Source organism: Aegilops tauschii, chromosome 1, assembly GCF_002575655.3.
Source record: "Aegilops tauschii subsp. strangulata cultivar AL8/78 chromosome 1, Aet v6.0, whole genome shotgun sequence".
In the NCBI taxonomy this organism is placed as follows: domain Eukaryota; kingdom Viridiplantae; phylum Streptophyta; class Magnoliopsida; order Poales; family Poaceae; genus Aegilops; species Aegilops tauschii.
This window is the reverse complement of record NC_053035.3, coordinates 398286974-398292908: the sequence shown is the minus strand read 5'-3', so window position 1 is coordinate 398292908 and position 5935 is coordinate 398286974.

Genomic DNA, 5935 nt, shown 5'->3' with positions numbered 1-5935 from the left:
TAAGGACATAAGCCTTCTGTGCAGCAATGAGGACAATCCTCAGTTTACGGACCCAGTCCGCATAATTGCTACTACCAACTTTCAACTAAATTTTCTCTAGGAACATATCTTAAACAGTAGAACTAAAGCGTATGACATAATTTGCAAAGACCTTTTGACTATGTTCATGATAATGAAGTTCATCTGATTATTGAATGAACTCCCACTCAGATAGACATCCCTCTAGTCATCTAAGTGATACATGATCCGAGTCAAACTAGGCCGTGTCCGATCATCACGTGAGACGGACTAGTCATCATCGGTGAACATCTCCATGTTGATCGTATCTACTATACGACTCATGTTCGACCTTTCGGTCTCTTGTGTTCCGAGGCCATGTCTGTACATGCTAGGCTCGTCAAGTCAACCTAAGTGTTTCGCATGTGTTCCGAGGCCATGTCTGTACATGCTAGGCTCGTCAACACCCGTTGTATTCGAACGTTAGAATCTATCACACCCGATCATCATGTGGTGCTTCGAAACAACGAACCTTCGCAACGGTGCACAGTTAGGGGGAACACGTCTCTTGAAATTTTAGTGAGGGATCATCTTACTTACTACCGTCGTTCTAAGCAAATAAGATGCATAACTTGATAAACATCACATGCAATCAAATAGTGACATGATATGGCCAATATCATTTTGCTCCTTTGATCTCCATCTTCGGGGCACCATGATCATCTTTGTCACCGGCATGACACCATGATCTCCATCATCATGATCTCCATCATTGTGTCTTCATGAAGTTGTCACGCCAACGATTACTTCTACTTCTATGGCTAACGCGCTTAGCAATAAAGTAAAGTAATTTACATGGCGTTATTTAATGACACGCAGGTCATACAAAATAAAGACAACTCCTATGGCTCCTGCCGGTTGTCATACTCATCGACATGCAAGTCGTGATTCCTATTACAAGAATATGATCAATCTCATACATCACATATATCATTCATCACATCTTCTGGCCATATCACATCACATAGCACATGCTGCAAAAACAAGTTAGACGTCCTCTAATTGTCTTTGCAAGTTTTTACGTGGCTTGTATAGGTTTCTAGCAAGAACGCTTCTTACCTACGTAAAACCACAACGTGATATGCCAATTTCTATTTACCCTTCATAAGGACCCTTTTCATCGAATCCGTTCCGACTAAAGTGGGAGAGACAGACACCCGCTAGCCACCTTATGCAACTAGTGCATGTCAGTCGGTGGAACCTGTCTCACGTAAGAGTACATGTAAGGTCGGTCCGGGCCGCTTCATCCCACAATGCCGCCGAAACAAGATAAGACTAGTAGCGGCAAGAAGAATTGGCAACATCGACGCCCACAACTACTTTGTGTTCTACTCGTGCATAGAAACTACGCATAGACCTAGCTCATGATTTCACTGTTGGGGAACGTAGCAGAAATTCAAAATTTTCTACGCATCACCAAGATCAATCTATGGAGTTTACTAGCAACGAGAGGGAAGGAGTGCATCTACATACCCTTGTAGATCGCGAGCGGAAGCGTTCAAGAGAACGGGGTTGATGGAGTCGTACTCGTCGTGATCCAAATCACCGATGATCCTAGCGCCGAACGGACGGCACCTCCGCGTTCAACACACGTACGGAGCAGTGACGTCTCCTCCTTCTTGATCCAGCAAGGGGGGGGAGAGGTTGACGGAGATCCAGCAGCACGACGGCGTGGTGGTGGAAGTAGCGGGATCCCGGCAGGGCTTCGCCAAGCGCAAGCGGGGAGGAAGAGGTGTTACGGGAGGGAGAGGGAGGCGCTAGGGCTTAGATATTGCTGCCCTCCCTCCCTCCACTATATATAGGGCCAAGGAAGAGGGGGGGCAGCCTTGGCCCTTCCTCCAAGGAAGGGTGCAGCCAGGGAGGAGTCCTCCCCCCCCAAGGCACCTCGGAGGTGCCTTCCCCCTTTAGGACTCTCCCTTTTCCTTATCTCTTGGCGCATGGGCCTCTTGGGGCTGGTGCCCTTGGCCCATATAGGCCAAGGCGCACCCCCTACAGCCCATGTGGCCCCCCCGGGGCTGGTGGACCCCCGGACCCCTTTCGGCACTCCCGGTACAATACCGATAAAGTGCGAAACTTTTCCGGCGACCAAAATAAGACTTCCCATATATAAATCTTTACCTCCGGACCATTCCGGAACTCCTCGTGATGTCCGGGATCTCATCCGGGACTCCGAACAACTTTCGGGTTACCGCATACTAATATCTCTATAACCCTAGCGTCACCGAACCTTAAGTGTGTAGACCCTACGGGTTCGGGGACCATGCAGACATGACCAAGACGTTCTCCGGCCAATAACCAACAGCGGGATCTGGATACCCATGTTGGCTCCCACATGTTCCACGATGATCTCATCGGATGAACCACGATGTCGAGGATTCAATCAATCCCGTATACAATTCCCTTTGTCTATCGGTATGTTACTTGCCCGAGATTCGATCGTCGGTATCCCGATACCTTGTTCAATCTCGTTACCGGCAAGTCTCTTTACTCGTTCCGTAACACATCATCCCATGATCAACTCCTTGGTCACATTGTGCACATTATGATGATGTCCTACCGAGTGGGCCCAGAGATACCTCTCCGTTTACACGGAGTGACAAATCCCAGTCTCGATTCGTGCCAACCCAACAGACACTTTCGGAGATACCTGTAGTGCACCTTTATAGCCACCCAGTTATGTTGTGACGTTTGGTACACCCAAAGCATTTCTACGGTATCCGGGAGTTGCACAATCTCATGGTCTAAGGAAATGATACTTGACATTAGAAAAGCTCTTAGCAAACGAACTACACGATCTTGTGCTAGGCTTAGGATTGGGTCTTGTCCATCACATCATTCTCCTAATGATGTGATCCCGTTATCAACGACATCCAATGTCCATGGTCAGGAAACCGTAACCATCTATTGATCAACGAGCTAGTCAACTAGAGGCTTACTAGGGACATGGTGTTGTCTATGTATCCACACATGTATCTGAGTTTCCTATCAATACAATTCTAGCATGGATAATAAACGAATCGTGAACAAGGAAATATAATAATAACCTATTTATTATTGCCTCTAGGGCATATTTCCAACACTTGCGCGCGAGAAGGGCGCCGGACCTCGTTGGCGCTGCGAAGGGGGCACAACTCAGGTTGGGTACGCCGTCGGCCAGCGCTGGCGGCGAGCACGCTCCGCTGTGACCTGTCCGCCACAGCCAGTCCTCTCCCGCCTCCCCCGACGTAACCTTGTCAACCTATGCATCTGCTCCCGTGTATGATTTGGATGGAATTGCAGTCTCCTTGTCCAACACAAATCGATTTGGATGGATTGCAGTCCGTGTCCTTGTCCAACGCAAATCAATGGAGCTGCCGACCAGGATTGTTGTTGGCTTCTATAAGAAGGGAGGGTCCTCGGCTCGAATCTCCATCAGGTCAATTTTGGACGAAGCATCCAATGTCGACACCGAGTTCGCCGCAGGAAGAAGCGCCGAGTTCGCCGGAGGTAGAAGAAGCGCCGAGTTCGCCGAAGGTAGAAGAACAGCCGTCGAGCTGTCCAATCTCGCCTGCGTTGGCTACAGCAGAGGTATGTATCCCCTTGACCCCTGTTTTGAGTTATTTTTTTGTCCCCTGTTTCTCTGTGTACCTTCTAATATGGAGTTCAGAGGTAAAGATATTGTTGCGAAGTACGTCAGTTTAGATATTGTTGCCTTCTTGTGATTGTAGACACCCATGTTGTGTTGTTGGTCTGTTGAACGAAGCGCTAGAACTATCAGCAATTCCTTCAGATAGTGTTGTTCTCTGAACAGAGAAAACAAAATTGGAACAGCTGCTGCGGTGGTTCTCATTTGGCCTTAGTTCCAGGTACAACAATAACAAGCTTTGCTTCCTAACTACCTCTGCTCCTATAGCTAGCTAAAATTACAGCTGATACATGTATAGGTATATTAGCATATGTTGTGTCAGGTTAAAAGTCCCGAGAGATTTTGAACTACTGGTGGAGTGGAGATGATAATTTGTAGTTCCACATTCTGTGCTAATACTTCGATGGATTGTCTGATGATAAGCTAAGTGTGTCTGAAAATCTTTTCCGTCTGTACAATTCTCTGTCTACACTCCTCCTTACGGATCTGAGGTGAAAACAAAGCTGGAGGTAGAGAAAGCAAAGCATAATGATAGGTAGCTTCATGGTGTTTGTCTTATATTCAAACTGCATTTAGCTTCTAAGAATATGATATAATACATCAGAAAATAGTACAACGTGCAGGCATCTCAAAATTCCACTCCAAATGAAACACTTATTCCACTGAAAAAACACTCGCTCCAAATAACTTTACCATGGAATTGTTTGATCTATCCTGTGATGCGTCGGTTCTGATTCTGTTGCAATTGAACTTATGTTGAGATCGCGGAAGAATATTGTTCTACTTACGGTGATTAGATTATGCAAGTATAATGTTCTTTGCACGTCAGATTTTCCATGTTGTGATGATAACAAAGTAAATTATAGGTGCCTTACAATGAGAATCCTTTTATATTCAGGCAAGTACTATTCCTACTTGACTGACGAACATCATATCTGTAGTATATCTCTTTGCGCACTGTTGGTTATGTCGTATTACTTCTGTGTTTTTTTTACATATTTTACCGATGGTTGTTTGTGTTAGGAACTGAGATTCGCTAGCTTTCATATTCTGCTTTAGTTTTTTAATACTGAAAGTGCATGCCCAATTTTAGTAAAGACTGGATTTGGTATTTCCTCCTTCCGTCTACAAAAATGATGCTCTGTCTCCCATGCAATCAAATTATCTCACGGGTGACTGATATTGATTTTCTAACACAACATTTTCTTGACGACACAACTTTAGTTAGTAGGTTTTGGAAAGGTCACGAAGTATCAGTTATCTACCATTTAAACCTCCGACTGTATGAATCTCTACATAACCTCCGTGTTCTCCATCGTCGAGCGGACGTCTCCATATGGTATGCGTTAATGGCTGGTGTGGCAATGACGCCGGTCTTACAGATGGTGCCAGAGGCGAAGGGGCAGCTGCGCGGCTGTACGAGCTACAACAGCAGACTGACATTTGGCCGGCCGGGAGAACCCAATTGTAGAGGAGTAATGCCGTGAAAAAGATGAAGACGGCGCGAGGCACGAGCTGTGGGCATGGTAGGCAGGTAGAATTTAATTACCAATTACCAACTATGACGGCGGGAGGCACGAGCTGAATTTAATTACAGCTGAAAATTATGCTATCATGAATGCCATTATTATCTGATGGATTTAACTACAGTTGCAACTCTTTAGTTACTTACCACAACAATTAGTTTTTAATGGTCCTTCAAATTACTGTAGCTAAAACTTACTCTGAAGATTAACCAACTATGTTCTCCTTGATCCTACAAAAAAAAATTATTCATTTGAAATTATATGCAGTGTTTATGCAAGCCTATTAGGTTAAACCAAAATGTAACCTACTTATTCCAGCACTCTCTTTATTTGGATACACATAGCTCTGTTTTAACAAATCCCCAGTTGATCCTATGATATGCAGATCCCCTTCAAGGCCACTGACTACATGAGGGAGAGGTTGTCAGTTGGACAGATTTGTCCTTCATTTCATTACTCAGTGCTGACCTCTTTCTCTATTTTATCTCATTTTTTCATTAGACTTTTTTAAGGATGATAATAATCTATAAACATTGTAGAATGGTCATGCTTCTCTTTGCAAGCTTATAGCTTGATTTACATCTGAATGACTTCGGCTTTAGTGTTTATAGACTGGTTTCTTGAATTGATCAATATGGTCATTCCAAAATGTTACCCATAGAATTTCCAAGCATAATCACATACTGTTGTACCAGAATTTAATTAGTGCAATGTTATTTCTCTAGAA